Consider the following 17,088-nt stretch of genomic DNA (forward strand, 5'->3'; position numbering starts at 1 on the left):
AGGAGACTCTTGAAAACTGAGAATAAACTGAGGGTTGATAGGGGGTGGGAGGGAGGGGAAAGTAGGTGATGGGCATTGAGGAGGGCACCTGTTGGGATGAGCACTGGGTGTTGTATGGAACCTATTTGACAATAAATTTCATACTTAAAAAATTTAAAAAAGAAGAAAAACGTGGCAGTAAAATAGTATTTATCTTGATTTCTGAGATGTGGGGCGGCCTCTTCAATTTCACACAGGAGGCGAGTGCATCTCCAGTCTCACCCCAGCCCTGGCCTACACTGGGCCTGAATCTTTCCCAGGGAGAGCTAGAAAGAAGTTCCCACACCCTGCGCCCCAGGCACGCCTGGCTTTGGGGAGCTGAGTGACATACGTCTCAGGAAAAGTTCTTTCCCTAGTGTCACTGGTGGTGAGAGGAAGCTTTTTTCAACCCCTCTGTTGTGACACGTTTACCAGTTTATGGGGCACATCTGGCGGCCTCTGGCTAGTGAGCAACTTCCCAGGTAGAGTCATGAAGTCAGCTGAGCCCACAGGCCAATGGGAAGGGAGTCTTTCCGCTGAGTTTGCACATTCCCCAGCTGAAAAGTAAGATTTCTGAAGAGTCCTAATGAAGGCCCAAAGAACTGAAAGTACACATCACACACTTAATGATACTTGTCAAGTTGAATTAAACTTGGCTTTTGTGTAACCTGAATGTCCTCACATGCTCCGTGTTTCTGGGGTTACTCTTCCTCTAACAGACACACGAGAGGCTTGGAGGCTTGCGTAAACGTTGGGGTGCTCCACGATGAGAGAAGGATAGTTTGCATCATCTCTCTTCTCAATTTCTGCTGCTCTGATTCTCCGTCTTGCCCCTCTAGCTGTGAGGCTTTTTACCCCCGCAGATGCTTTTCTCCCCATGCTCCCCAAGACCCCAGTAACCAGGCTCTTTGTGAAACAGCCTTTCCTGAAGTCTTGTGGGAAACAGAAAGGCACTACAGCATAGTCCTGGACAGGAAACCGTTTAAAATTAAATAAATACATTTATGGATAAACAAAACCTAGGAGAATTCATAGACAACAGATCTGCACTGTAGGAAATGCTAAAGGAAGTTTTTTCAGAGTGAAAGGAAATGATACCAGGTCGAAATTTGGATCTTCAGGAATAATGAAGAGCACCAGAGATAGTAAATATAAGAATAAATATAAGGGGTGCCTGGGTGGCTCAGTCAGTTGAGTTTCTGACTTCAACTCAGGTCATGATCTCACAGTCCATGGGTTCAAACCCCACATCAGGTTCTGTGCTGACAGCTCAGAGCGTGGAGCCTGCTTCAGATTCTGTGTCTCCCTCTCTCTCTGCCCATCCCCCACTCGCATTCTGTCTCTATCTCTCAAAAATGAATAAACATTTACAAATTAAAAAAAGAATAAATAGGGGCGCCTCGGTGGCTCAGTCGGTTGGGCAGCTGACTTCGGCTCAGGTCATGATCTCGCGGTCTGTGAGTTCGAGCCCCACGTCGGGCTCTGTGCTGACAGCTCAGAGCCTGGAGCCTATTTCAGATTCTGTGTCTCCCTCTCTCTGACCATCCCCTGTTCATGCTCTGTCTCTCTCTGTCTCAAAAATAAATAAACAGTAAAAAAAAAAAATTAAAAAAAAAAAAAAAGAATAAATATAAGAAATCACTTTCCTCTCCATTTCTTAAAATACTTATAAATGTTTAAAGCAAACATTTTTAAAGCTTCACTTTCTCTCTCTCTCTCTCTCTCTCTCTCTCTCTCTCTCTCTCTCTCTCTCTGGTGAGAGCTCGTGGGCATGCAGGGGAGGGGCAGAGAGAGAAGGAGAGAGAACCCCAAGCAGGCTCAGTGCTGACAGTGCTGATGTGGGGGCTCAATCCGTGAGATCACGACCTGAGCCAAAATCAAGAGTCGGATGCCCAACTGACTGAGCCACTCAGGTGCCCCAAAGCAAACATTTTTTTAAAAATAGAATTTAGACACATTATTTTTAAGTTTATTTATTAGTTTTGAGAGTGGGGAGCAGAGAGAGAGGGAGACTGAGAATCCCAAGCAGGCTCTATGCTGTCAGTACAGAGCCCCATGCAGTGTTTGAACTCACAAAACCTGAGAACATGACCTGAATCAAAATCAAGAGTCAGATGCCCAGGTGCCCCCAAAACAAACATTTTAACATTGTATTGTGAGGTTTTTAACTTACATAGATGTAACACTTAATACATATTTTGCATGAAGTGGCACAATATTAATTCTAAATAGACTGACATGTTATGGATATATATTATATTTCTATGGTGATCACTTTTTAAAAATGCAAAGAAGTATAACAAAAAAGCTAATTGATAAATGAGGGTAGATTTCTAATAAATAATCAATTAGCCCGAAAAGAAGGCAAGAGAGGAGGAACAGAGGAAACAACAACAACAACAACAACAGGAGATAAAGAGGAAAAAAAATAGTAAAATGGTAGACCAACATTCAACCATATCAGTAATTACATTAAGGTTACTAGTCTAAATCACTTCAATTAAAAGGCAGAATCTGCCAGATAGAAAAGCACGGCCCAACAATACTCTCTATGAGGGACACATAAAAGACGTCGATAGGAAGCAGATGAGAAAAGATGTATCATGCAGACAGTAAGGATAAGAAAGTTGAAGTGGCTAAACTAATATAAAATGAAGTATTAAGATGGAGACTATCATCAGAGATTAAAAAAGAAACCTCATAATAATAAATATCACCAGGAAGGTATAATAAGCATACATTACAGAGTTTCAAAATACATGCAGGAAAAACTAACAGAATGACAGAAATAAAGGGAGAAAGACACAAATACACTATTGTAGTTGGACATTTTAACACCACTCTCTCAGCAATTATAAAAAACAACTAGACAAAAATCAGTAAATATGTAAAAGATTTGAACAACACTTTGAACCACCTCAATCTAATAAATATTTATGGAACAAAGTACCCACCAGAATACACATTATTTTCAAGTTTAAGTGCCCTTGATATATTCACCAAGGTAAATCACATTCTGGGCCATAAAACAAATCTCAATAAATTCAAAAGGGCTAAAATCATATAGAGTATGTTATCTGACGACCATGGAGTTAAATTCCAAATCGATAACAATGTATGTAGAAAACCCCAAATACTTGGAAATTAAACAGCACAGTTCTACACAACAAAAAGTCTAAGAAATCCCAGAGAATATTAGAAAATATTTTGATTTGAATGATAATAAAAATAAAACATACCAAACTTTGCAAGATGAAACAAAGCAGTTCTTAGAGATGTATTTATAGCTGTAAAACCTAATATTGGGGAAAAAAAGGCCTAAGTTTCACTTTCGGAAGCTAGAAAAAGAAGAGCAAAGTAAACCTAAAGTAAATGATAGGAAGGAAATGATACAGAGAAGAACAGAAATTATAAAATAGAAAGCAGATAAATAATACATTTAGCAAAGCCAAAAGTTGGTTATTTGAGAAGGTAACAAAATTGATTAACCCCTAGCCAGACTGACCACCTTCCCCCTGCCCCCCAATAAAAGAGAGAAGACAGACTACCAATATCAGGAACAAAAGAAGGCATATCACTGTGCTAAAGATATTAAAAGGCTATTAAAAGGATGTCATAAACAAGTCTATGCCAATAAATTAGACAATGTAGAGGAAATGGACAAATTCCTTGAAAATTACACCTTCCAAAACTGATATAAGATAAAATAGAAAATCTGAATGTCCCTTTATTTTATTTTATTAAAATAATTTTTTTAATGTTTATTTATTTTTGAGAGAAAGAGCACGAATTGGAGAAGGGCAGAGAGAGAGGGAGAGACACAGAATCTGAAGCAGGCTCCAGGCTCTGAGCTGTCAGCACAGAGCCTGACGTGGGGTTCGAACCCATGAAGCATGAGATCATGACCTGAGCTGAAGTTGGACACTTAACTGACTGAGCCACCCAGGGACCCCCTGAATGTCCCTTTAGCTAGTAAATAAACAATGCATTACCAAGAACTTCTTGCAAAGGAAACTCTGGGCCCAGATGATCTATTCATGAATTCTATTAACTACTTAAGAAAAGTATTACCAATGCTACAAAAACTCTTCCAGAAAATAAAGGAATGCTTTCCAATTTGTTTTGTGAGGCCAGTGTAACCCTGATACCAAAAACTTGAAAGACATTAGAAAAGAAAAAAGAAAGAGGGAGAGGGAGGGACAAAGAAAGTTAAAAACCAATATCTCTCATGAACATAGATGCAAAAATTCATAATAAAATGTCAGCAAATAAAATCTGATGGTATATAAAAATACATCATAACCTATGGGATTTCTCTTAGGAATGAAAAACTGGTCTAACATTGGAAAATCAATGTAATGCACCATATTATCAAAAAGAAGGAAAAAAAGATAATCGCTGGTAGAAAAACGTTATACGTTTTCGACATCTATTCATGACAAAGCTCTCAGCAAGTTAGGAATAGAAAAAAAGTTTCTCAATGTGAAAAAGCATATCTGTGAAAAATCTAGAGCCAACATCATATTTAATGGTGAAATATTGAATGCTTCCCCCCCCAAGCTTAGGAACAAGGCAAGTATACTCTCACCTTTGGTATTCAACATTGTACTGGAGATCCTAGTCAGTGCAGTAGCACGAGAGACATAAAGATTGGAAAGTAAAAAGTACTCTATTTGTACATGACATGATTGTTTATATGGAAACACCAAGGGGGGTGCCTGGCTGGCTCCGTTGGTAGAACCTGTGACTCTTGATCTTGGGGTTGTAAGTTTAAGCCCCATGTTGGGTGTAGAGATTACTTAAAAAAAAAAAAAAAAACCACTAAGAGATCTACAACAGAAATAATAACCAGAATTAGCAACTTCACATGATACAGGGCTATAATTTTAAAAATCAGTTGTATTTTTGTATATCAGCAGCATACAGGTGGAAAAAAAAATTCCACTTATAATAGTATCAAAAAACAGGGGCACCTGGGTGGCTCAGTTGGTTGAGTGTATGACTCTTGATTTTGGCTCAGGTTATGATCTCATGGTTTGTGGGACCAAACCCCACATGGGGCTCTGCGCTGATAGTACGGAACCTGCTTAGGATTCTCTCTCTGCTCCTCTCCCCTTTTGTGCTCTCTCTCTCTCTGTCTCACTCTCTCTCAAATAAAAAACAAACAAAAACATACACTGCTTAGGGATACATTTAACAAAAGACAAGTCCTATACACTGAAAACTGCCAATCATTGCTGAGAGAAATTCAGTAAGACCTAATAAATGCAGAAATATGCCATGTCATAGCTTGGAAAACTCGGTATTATTAGTCAATTCCAGTGTATTGGTATGTAGATTTAACAAAGTCTCCTTCATAATCCTAGCCACCTTCTTTTTTAAATGACAAATTGATTCTAAAATTTATGTGGAGGACCTGGAATATCCAAAGCAATACTGAAAGAAAAAAAAAGTGTAGAACTCATCCTATTTCAGGATTTACCTTGAAGCTACAGTAATCGGACAGTACGCAGGGCGCCTGGGTAGCTCAGTTGGTTGAGCGTCCGACTCGGTTTCAGCTCAGGTCATGATCTCATGGGTTCATGGGTTTGAGCCCTGTGTTGATCTTCACGCTGACAGTGCAGAGCCTGCTTGGGATCCTCTCTCCCTCTCTCTGCCCCCACCCACCCCCATCAAAATAAATAAATAAACTTAAAAAAGACAGCATGATTCTATCATAAGGATAACCATTAGGTTAATGGAATAGAATAAAGAGTTCAAAAATACACTTAAGTGGCCATTTAATTTTTGGCAGGTACCAAAGCAATCTAATAGGAAAGGAAAGTCTTTGCAATAAATGATGCTAAACAGCTGGATATCCCTTACAACATTATCTTGTACTATATACAAAAATGAATTTGAGGTGGATCATAGAGCTAAGTGTAGTAACTAACATGATAAAACTCCTATAAGAAAACCTAGGACAGCATCTTCATGACCTGGTGATAAGCAAAGATTTTTTTTAGACATTCAAGAAAATGAATAGGCAGGCCATAGACTAGGAGACATTATTTGTAAAGAAAGCATTTATCTGACAAAGCATTGGCCTTTAGGACTTTAAGACACCTATACTTCAAGAGCAAAAAAGACAAACAACCCAATAAAACAATGGCTACAATTTGAGCAGACACTTCACAAGGGAAGATAGATGAATGGCCAGTGGGTGCTTGAAAACGTGCTCAATATCATTAATTATCAGAAAGAGTGCAAATTAAAACAAATGTAAAATGAGGTACTGCCACATACCCACCAGAATAACTTAAATTAAAAAGACTGACAATACTAAACGTTAGCAAGGGGATTGAACAATATTAACTTTCCTATTTTGTTAGTGGGAGTGTAAAAACATGTAAGCACTTTGAAATAAAGGTCTGGCAGTTTTGTATGAAACTAAACATACCCCCTATGACCCAGCAATTTTGGTTTTAGGTATTTACCCAAGAGAAATGAAAGCATATGTCTACAAAAAGACTAGTATAAGAATGGTAATAGTATTTTTCTTCATAAAGCCCCAACTGGAAACATCCCAGATGTCAGTCAACAGGAAGATGTACAAATTGTGGTATATTCATGCAATAAAAAGGAACAAACTGCTTATGCAACACCATGAATGAATTTCAAAAATATTATGCTGAATGAAAGAAGCTTTAGACAAGAGAGTACATATTGTATGATTGCATTTACATGAAATTCTAAAGCAGGCAAAACTCATCTATGGTAAAAAAAAAAAAAAAAAGATGAGAACACTATGGCTGTGCGGGGAGGACATTGACTGGGAAGGGGCACAGGGAACTTTCTGGATGATAATAATATTTTATATTTTGATAGACATTTGGGTTATACAGATGCATGCATTTCAAAAACTCATTGAATAATAATACTGTTAACATGAATGCATTTTACTTTGTGTACAGTTTTCCCTCAAAGAATAAATAGTAACTTTTGTCAGTGATATATATATACTGAAATGTTTTTGGGTGAAGTATACCGCTAGGGAAAGTGCACCTTACATTGAAATGCATCAAAAGGGGAGGCAAATGATGGCTTCATGGATGGGTAAAGGGATAGATACATGACAGAGCAAATATAGTACAATATTAACTTTTTAGTAATATAAGTGATTCATATAGAGGATGTTCACTATACAATTATTTCAACTTTCTTTTTTTTTTAATTTTTTTTAACGTTTTTATTTTATTTTTTGAGACAGAGAGAGACAGCATGAACAGGGGAGGGTCAGCGAGAGGGAGACACAGAATCTGAAACAGGCTCCAGGCTCTGAGCTGTCAGCACAGAGCCTGACGCGGGGCTCGAACTCACAGACTGCGAGATCATGACCTGAGCCAAAGTCGGCCGCTTAACCAACTGAGCCACCCAGGCGCCCCATCAACTTTCTTTTTTTTAAAAGATTTTATTTTTAATCTCTCCACCCAACGTGGGGCTCGAACTCACAACCCACAACATCAGGAGGCATACGCCCCACGATCTGAGCCAGCCAGGCACCCCTATTTCTATTTTCTATATTTGAAAATTTTCCAAATAAACTGTTGGGAGAGGGGGAGTGAACACTAGGCACGTCCAAATACATTTGTGGCAGCACTATTTGTAATGGCCCCCAAATGGAAACAACTTCTATGCCCATCAACAGGAGAAGAGATAAATCAATTGCATTATCATCATATAATGGAATAGTCTATAGCAGTGAGGATGTAAGATGGACTGGACGCAACAGTATGGATGACCCTCACAAACACAATGTGAAATGAAAGAAATCAGATGCTAAAGGCACAACTCATTTGTATAAAGTACAAAAACAGGCAAAACTAGTCTGTGCTGTTCAAAGTCAGGATAGTGATTGCCCTTGGGTGGAGTCATGATTGGAGGAGAACATGACGGGGGCTCCTGGGGTTCCTGACTTAAGTGCAGGTTATGTGGGTTTGTGAAAATCCACGTTTCCCTCTGTATCTACTATTACTTCAACGAAAAGCTCAAAGAAATTAGTGTTAGACCTCACTGTTCTTAAAACAGGTTCCTCAGCCTCGCCCCACCTCTGGGAATTCTGTGCCAGCCATCTTTCTCCCATCTCTCTTCTCCCATTTCCCAGGCTCTGACACGCCTGTCTTCCTCACCTGCCAGGGAAAAACTCAGTGCAGAGGAATTTAATTCTCAACCCCTACCCTAGTCAAGGCTCCAGGATGGAGCCAACTGGAAAAGGCTCATTCATGACTTTATCTAAATCAAGGAGCCATGCAGCCCCAAGATAAATTCCTTTGCTTCCTGACAACAGTAATTGCTACAGGCATTTTTTAAAAGCAAAATTTGTTTTCCCTCTATATTGGTGTCTCCATCTTCCCCTTCTACCACCCTCAGTTTATCCCTTTCATCCTCTTTAAAGTGGTAGTGGCATCTTACTCCCTTCGCCAAATCTGGAAACAGTGACTTGCCTTAGAGATTGTCCTAGTGCTTCAGCTCAGGACCAAGATTCCCTTGGCTGGTAAGTCAACCTCCAGACCCCAGCAAATGGCCGGGTGTAGGGGTAGAGGTGGTCAACTGGAGGAGGGGGAGGAGAGGCATGGTGGGGGGAAGGGAACCAGGTACAGAATAACAACAGGAACCGATCCCTGTTCTTCCCAATCTTGCTATCTGTTGAGAAGTCAAGGTGAATACACATCTAAACACAACAAGGCAACTATTTAATTAAGCATTTCTTCTATTTATCTGATGGGTCAATTTTCGGTCTTCTTGTTACTTGATCAGCCAGAAGCATCTGACACAAGTGATCTCTCCCTCTTCCTTGAAACGCTTCTGGGTTGCTTCTTACCTCCTTGTCTGTTCCTTCTTAGTCTCCAGTTGGTTCCTGTTCATCTCTTTGACCTCTAAATGTTAGAGTGCCCCAGGACGTGGTCCTTTGACCTCACCTCTTTAGCTGCTTTGACTCCCTGGATGATTTCACTCAATATTTGTGGCCTAAAAAATACCATCCACACCCTAATGACTTCCATATTTGTGTTTCCAGCTAGATCTCTCCCCTGAACTCCACAACTGTGTATTTCTCCACCTACTCACTTAGATCTTGAATAGGCATCTCAAATTTATCATATCCAGTACTGAGCTCCTGATAGCCCTCCTTCAAACTGTCCCTCCACCCTTATCTCGATAGAGCGTCCATCTTCCAGATGCTCAGGACAAGAACTTGGGTGTCATTTCTGACTCCTCTCTTTCTCTCACTTCCCATCTCTAATCTGTCAGGAAGTCCTACTGAGTTAACATCAAAATACATCAAGAATCTCACTGCTGTCACCACTGCCCTCCATCCAAGCTGCCATCATTTCTCACTTGGATTATAGATAGCCTCCCAACCTTGTCCCCTTTCAGCCTGCTCTCAACACAACCACCAGAGAGACACTATTAAAATGCATCTCTGCTCAAAACCCTCTAGTGGCTTTCCATTTCACTCAGAATGAGTGCCAACACCCTGCCAGTGGCCTGCAAGGCTCCGGAGCCTGGCCTCTTCTTCCCTCTCACTTCATCTGCAACTGCTCTTCCCTGACTCACTCTATTCCAGCCACACTGGCCTCCTTGTTGTTCCTGGAACATACCAGGCACGCTACTGCCCCAGTGCCTTTGCAGCTGCCCTTCCATTTCAAATGCCCTTGCCCTACACGGCCGTTCTCATGTCTATAGATCTTAAGTCTGGTACTATTTTCTCAGTAAGGCCCACCCTTGCCACCCTGCCTGAAAGTCTACACTTTCTCAGATATTCTCAATCTTCTTTCTCTTTCTTATTTCTCTCTTTAACACTTACTGTCACCTACTATGCATATAGTGTCATGTACTTATACTCTTTTTTTAAAAAAAATGTTGATTTATTTTTGAGAGAAAGAGAGAGAGAGAGCATGCATGTGCAAGCAGGGAAGGGGCAGAAGAGAGGACAGAGAGAATCCCAAGCAGGCTCCACACTCAGCATGGAGTCTGACATGAGGCTCGATCTCACGACCATGAGATTATGACCTGAGCCGAAATCAAGAGTCAGGTGCTTAACCGACTGAGCCACCCAGGTGCCCCATTTTGTTTCAAAGTAAGCTCTGTGCCCCATGTGGGGCTTGATCTTACAGCTCTGAGATCAGGAGTCACATGCTCTGCCAACTAAGCCAGCCAGGTGCCCCCTATATTCTTTAATGTCTGTCCTCCCTCAACTAGAACAGAGTCCATGATTATATAGAATACAACAGTCCTAGTGTAGGTGTCTAATATCTGCTGCATGAATGAATGCTTATTTCAGAATGGCCTGAGAGGTGCTAACAGGTAAAAGGAAGTAAGTCAGATTAGGGAAGGCCATGGAAGACTGCAGATATCTGGAAGGGGATGGGATTTCCTTCAGTCTTTGGAGAATGAGGACTCCTTAGAAGGATGAGGATGAAGAGAGAACCCTTGGCATAGAGTTGCAGAGTACCCGTTTTGGAATCACCTGGCTTGGGTCCACGTCCTGTCTCCATCATGTAGTAGGTATAGACGAGGTAGTCTGTTTCTCTGGATGCCAGTTTCTATATCTGTAAAACAGAGATTCTTCTCTGGGTCTCAGTTTCTGTATCTATAAAATAGAGATTACCATCGTACCTACCTCATAGGGGTGCTTGGGTTGTTTTAGGATCAAATGAAATAATGTATAAATAATGTTCAGTGAGGGCAAGGCACTTAGGAAGACGTGTTCAAAAAGTGCTACTTTTTTTTTATGTTTATTTATTAATTGAGAGAGAGAGAAGGAGAGGACCAGCTGGGGAGGGGCAGAGAGAGAGAGGGAGACAGAGGACCCGAAGCAGGCTCTGTGCTGACAGCAGTGAGGCCGATGCGGGGCTTGAACCCTCGAACTGTGAGATCATGACCTGAGCCGAAGTCAGACACCTGACCAACTGAGCCACCCAGGTGCTCCAAAAAGTTCTACTTATTGTTGTGTGGAGCTTAGAATCCCTGTGAGCTAAGACTTCATGTTGAAGGCATTGTAGAGTGTTTCGAACTGGCAACAGAGTTAGAATGAGTTGGGCTTGAGCTTTAGACACAAGAGGTCAGCCCCTTGTGATGGAACAGCTTCTTTCTCAGAACTGTCAGTCCCTGGACTCAACCAGATGGGTTGAACCTAATTCCTGTCCTGCATTAGTTAAGATGGCACTGCTTACAAGCAAAAAGGGAATCAGAGTTAGGCGCAAATATGGCAGAAGGGCCTCTGCTGGGAGGACGAGACAGCTCTCAGCTGCCTGTTGCTGACACAATCAGAGCAAAGAGCAGTGATTCAGTCCAATCCTGTCGTTGAGCTCAGGATTTTGGCCAAGCGTAGGTTTCGGGGTTGGTTGGTGGATTATTTTTTCCCCTTCCTGAGTTGAAAGAGTAACTCTGTGTTTCAAAAAGGCACTTTCTTTCTGCAGAGAAATTCTGTGGTGAGAGCTTGCTGGGCTTGGTGTGGGAAGAACCACCTTTGCTTATGTCTGGGAGAGAATGAAATCTAGCGCCCCTATTTTTTTTTCCCCTCCCACCCAGTAAAGATGCAGAGCTGAAAGGTGTCTTTCAGAAGGGCCAGAGACAAGGGAGTTGACTTGTAGGTAAGAGGACGCTGTACAGGAGGCCAAAGAAGTGACTTCTTGTTTGTTAGCGTAGGTTTGTGGCAAGGAGGTCTGTGAAGCCCTCCCCCAGAGTACCCCGGACTAAACAGAACAAATAAAACCTCTATTTGTTCATCTCTACCCTGGATTTAGATGGTGCTTTATGGCCAGGGTTATTGGGATCAGCTGAAACCCAGGCTGATGTTTATTCCTGGGATTGCAAAGACAGACAAATACCTCTCTGTCCTTCCATTTTCCAGGCCAAGAGGGCAGGAGACAATTTCAATCAAGCAGGCAAGCGGTGAAGAATTATTTTTTAGGTGCCCACTGTGTTCCCAATGCTGAGCCACCTAAATATAAATAGAAAAAGTACAAAATTCTAGCTCCAGCCCTCAAGGCACATAAAATCGAGCCTGCAGGAGGAGGCTGGGGGCAGGGGTGGGGAGAGACCAAACAAATTCAAGAGAAACTGTTAACAAACAGCAGTGTGAGGTACTAAGAACTAATCTTGCAAGAGGTAAGAGATGAGGGAGGTAAGGAGTGGGAGTTGGGGAGCTCTTGGAGGAAGTTCGTAAGACAATTAACAACATGGTGAAGGAAAGCCTATCTGTCTTGTTCTCCGCCGTACCCTGGCATGTAGCATAATGCCCAATGCAGAGTGGGCATTCAGTAAATATTTGAGGAATGAATGCAGAAGGAGGGGGGTGATATTAGAAGGATAAACAGGCGAAGAGGGAGGAGGGCATTCCAGCGTGAGGAAAGGCCCAGAGAAATGGTCAGATGTCTCGGTGAGACTGGTTTAACCACAGCGTAGGGTGTGTAGTGAGGAGTAGTGGGAAATGAGGTTAGATGTGGGGCCAGATGGGGGAGGCTGGAAAACGAGACAGAGAAATTCAGAGATGAGTATTCCTTCATTCCTTCCTCAAGCTCTTACCGAGCGCAGACCATGTACTAGGCAAGGGAGAAAAGGAGGGATAAAAAGACGAATTAAAGGTCTTACCATCCATTGGGGATAGGTGGAATATCTGCACTTTATTGTTGTAATAAATGATGTGATAGTGATGGAATGGATGAAATATTTTGACATTCTAGTCACAGTTTGGTTGCAAGAAATTCAGGCCATGTCAAACTTGCTCAATTTAACTGAGACTCTATTAAAAGGTATATTAGACAGCCAAGGCTAGGAAGTGGACTTCAAAAGTGACAGGAGAGGGCTCAACCTGGTAAATTGGGCTGGTTCTCCTCCCTGCCTCTCCCTCTGCATTGCCTCATGGGTGGTCTCTCACCTCTGCCCCTCTCTCTGTGTATGCTCCATTCTCCTGCTTCCCTCCCTTCCTAGGATTTTACTTGGTGCAAGCTTACACTCTGACAACACAAGACCCTCCTGCTCCAGGGCCGGCCATCATCGTCTGCTCTCTGAGCCTTTTAGGGCAGCATATGGAGGAAGCAGAGGCTGATTGGCTCAGCTTAGCCTGTGGATGGGTACGCCTGGGTCAGGTGATCACTTAGAACCAATCAGCTATGGTCAGAAGGCAAATCATGTGATTTAAACATGACTGCCTAAGCCTACCAAGAACTGCAGATAAGGGACATTCCAAAGAAGGGATATGGACTGGAGGGCAGTAATAGACAAGCCTAATTCCTGCTGGTTAACAGTGCAGGGAGCAAATCAATTCAGCGGGTGGGGGTGGTAAAGGGGGAAGACTATCAGACATAAACAGAATCTGATTGAAAGGTTTGAATTAGGGGCACCTGGGTGGCTCCGTTGGTTAAGCTTCTGACTTCAGCTCAGGCCATGATATCACAATTCAGGGGTTTGAGCCCCACCTCAGGCTCCATGCTGACAATGCAGAGTCTGCTTAGGATTGGGATTTTTCTCTTTCTCTCCACCCCCCCTGCCCCTCCCCCACATTCTCTCTCTCTCAAAATAAATAAGTGAACTTTAAAAAATAAGTAAACAAATAAAGGTCTGATTTAGTCCTAGGAGAAAAAAACAATTCCCAGCTGTGGATGAAAGCAGTATTTTAGAGCAGTTAGACTGACTGTGGCCCATAGGTCGGAAACTGAAGGGACCCAGACCATCAAGAAAACTTTTGCCTGATCCAGAATGGAGCAGTTTAGAGATAAGGATTTTAAAAATAAAAGTAGCCTAAATTGTTATAGGGCAGAGTCAGCTTCTCATTTATTGCTATAACCCTGTCCACATAGTCAGGCTCAGAGAAGAAATTTCACTACACAGTTGTCAGAATGAATCAAATTTCCCTAAAACCCAGACAAACAACTGAACATATTGCTATTTGTATTCTGTTAGGGACAGAGCCAGGACCAGGAACACAGAACAAAACAAAGCAAAATTCAAAATATGATTTTTCTGATTCCTGATGCAGGGCTCGGGTCACTGACTGCAGACTTGGTGAGAAGCAAAAATGCGGCAGAAGGAGTCTGGGCCAGGCTGCCTGGCAGAGGGCTAGATGGACAGATAGTGCCGTGCCCAGTGGCCCAGAGGCAGATCAAAGCCAGCTTCCCCAGCACGGGCAGCAAGCATGGCAGGAATCTGGGGGACCTCTCACCCAGTCCTTCACCCATGCTCACAGATGGAAAGCCACGCCATTAGTGGCCACACCTTTGAGCACTGCCGCCACACAGGCAGCTGTGACGGATCTTTCATAGTGGAGTGTGTGGCTCTCTCCAGACAGGCAGCTTTGATGCCAGTGAGCATGGCATTCCTGGCCGGACCACCTGGCCTCCCAGCCCAGATCTGCCTCTTGGGCAAGCTGCCTAACTACTTAACTACTTCGTGTCTCAGTTTCCTCCTTTGTAAAACAGGGATAATAAACCTCCTTAAAGGATCGATGAGAAGATTCAATGAGATGATATCTGCAAAGCAATTAAAACAGTGCCTGGCACATTTTAAGCCATCATGATTACTATAATTGGTACAAAAAAAAAAAAAAAAAAACCAGACTGCAGAGAAGAGCTTCCCAGACTGGAGGGTTCTGGAGCTCCTTTAAAACCTGCATAACCCACCAGTTAGTGGCTATGATTTGGGTCTAACACCCATCCCTTCTTTCTTCCAGGAACAGATCCAATTGGTCTAAGAGCTAAGCCAGGCCAATCATAATTCTTCCCTAGGATTTTTTTTTCTTTTCTTTTTAATGTTTTATTTTATTTTTTGAGAGACAGAGACAGAGCGTGAGCAGGGGAGGGGCAGAGACACACACACACACACACACACACACACACACACACACACACACACAGAATCCAAAGCAGGCTCCAGGCTCTGAGCTATCAGCACAGAGTCCCATGCGGGGCTCAAACCCATGGATGCGAGATCATGACCTGAGCTGACGCTCAACCGACTGAGCCACCCAGGCGCCCCCCCTAGGATTTTTCTAACTGGATCTTCCAACTGGTGGGAAGAGAATATCACCACTACTCACCACCCGTCCTTTTCCCCTCTTTGGGGATTCAAATAGTAAAAATATGAGCCCAGAGTTGCCTTTGCTCCTTTCTCCCTTCCATGTGCAGAAGCAGGCCTGAGACAATAAAGTTTGTGAGGAGAAGCTGGAACGGAATCTTGGCTGGGGCAGAGCCCAAGTCTCTGAACCCAATGGACCCTGGATCCAGACACCTACTCCTACTGGTCTGTGTTAGATTACAGAACCCTTTAAATCAGTCAATCTTGGGGCACCTGGGTGGCTCAGTCAGTTAAGCGTCTGCCTTCAGCTCAGGTCCTGTGAGTTCAAGCCCATGTCAGGTTCTGTGCTGACAGCTCAGAGCCCGGAACCTGCTTCAGATTCTGTGTCTCCCTCTCTCTCTCTGCCCCTCCCCCACCTCAAAATAAATAAATATTAAAAAAAGAAAAAAGGACGAGAGTGAGTGATGGGGACTGTGGCAAAGTGGTGGGCGCTTGGCCCTTCCAAGGGAAGCTGCTACCCGCAGCCCCGGCCCGTTGCTTCCGTGTGCATATGTGGGCACGGAGTTGACAGGTCCTATGGTTTTTAATAGATTTCAGACATTTGGAATGTTCACTGTGAAATTCTAAACTTTGAACATTGTGAGTTTTTGATTAAAAAAAAAATGGGTATGTAGGTAGGGTGACTGACTATCCCGGTTTGCCTAGGACTAAAGAGTTTTCTGGGATGTGGAACTAAGATTGCAAACCAGGACAAGCTGGTCACCCTACCTGTGGGCCAAAAGGAGCGCACGTGATACTTGTGGCCCACACACTCTCGTTTCAGCCGGAAACAATCCGTGAGGTAGCTAAGCAAGGAACATATGTCCTCCAGTCCCCATCCTCAAAACCCCAGGAGGAAGATGCACTGTTACTCCCAGTGAACAGAGACTCACATCCCCTACAACGAGTGTGAGGCAGAGAATTCTTCCAGGAGCCGGTGAAACATTCTCTTGGTTCCCCTTGTGGGCCTGGCCCTAGGTGATCTGTAAGATTCAGGCCTCTCCCTGCCACTTCCAGCAGCCTCTCCACGGCTGTAAAGTCTCATCTCTGCTCGGAGAGAGCAGGGCCTTCTAGGCAGCCAGGAGATTAAGGGGTTTTTCCCTTAATCCCTCCTCTTTAGGCTGAAAGGCTACATTTATGATTACATTCCATACAGTGAACTTGGAGCTGGTCCACTTTTATGAATGTGAAAACCAAAGGCGCAGAGTAGGGAGGCGACTTGCTTGAAGCCCACAGCTCACTGACTGAGCTCTGGGGTCTTCCTTGCTGGCTTGGTACCTGTCTCTCTGTTAGGGAAAGGGAAGGGGACTGACATTTGCTCACTGCCTCCTCCATCCTGGGACCCTCCTAATGCCCAACAAAATGCCAAGGGAAGGCCTGGAGTCCCGGGCCCGTGCCCGTTCCAGGCCACCACCCTGCCAATCCAGGCGTGCCAGGAGGGCGTTTGGAATTGCCAGGTTGTCATTGCACAAAGGGAGGGGTGTGCAGCTCCGAATAGAGTGAAATAATAAGGGTCACAAATAGGCTCCCTCTGCCGACGTTCACCAGGTGTCGGTGGCTCTGTGGGTGGGTTACAGGGAGAGACAGGTCCACCCCCTCACGAAATCGTTCTCTGATGAGATGATGCATGTTAAGTGAACTATAAACTTTTAAGAGCACATTCCAGACCCACTCATAAACATTAGGAATCATTCCCTTTGGGAAAGCTAATATTCTTGAGGCAACAGAGTGTACTACCAGCCCAGAGGGGGCCCCGCTGGGATTTCCTTTCAACCAGAAGACTGAATTCTTCTAAGGGAGCCAAAATTAGAGAGAAAGTGAGGTTTGTATTTTATTCGCGGCTTTAGCCCTTACGCCTGGATATCTCTGACCCCTTTTAACCGGGTGGTGGAAAGCCAGTGTTACATCAAAGTTACAAGCAGAAGGCAGTTGTTGTTATTAGATCTGAGTTCAAATCCTGTCTCTGCCACTTACCTG

This window comes from Neofelis nebulosa, chromosome 17 (assembly GCF_028018385.1).
Source record: "Neofelis nebulosa isolate mNeoNeb1 chromosome 17, mNeoNeb1.pri, whole genome shotgun sequence".
Classification (NCBI taxonomy): domain Eukaryota; kingdom Metazoa; phylum Chordata; class Mammalia; order Carnivora; family Felidae; genus Neofelis; species Neofelis nebulosa.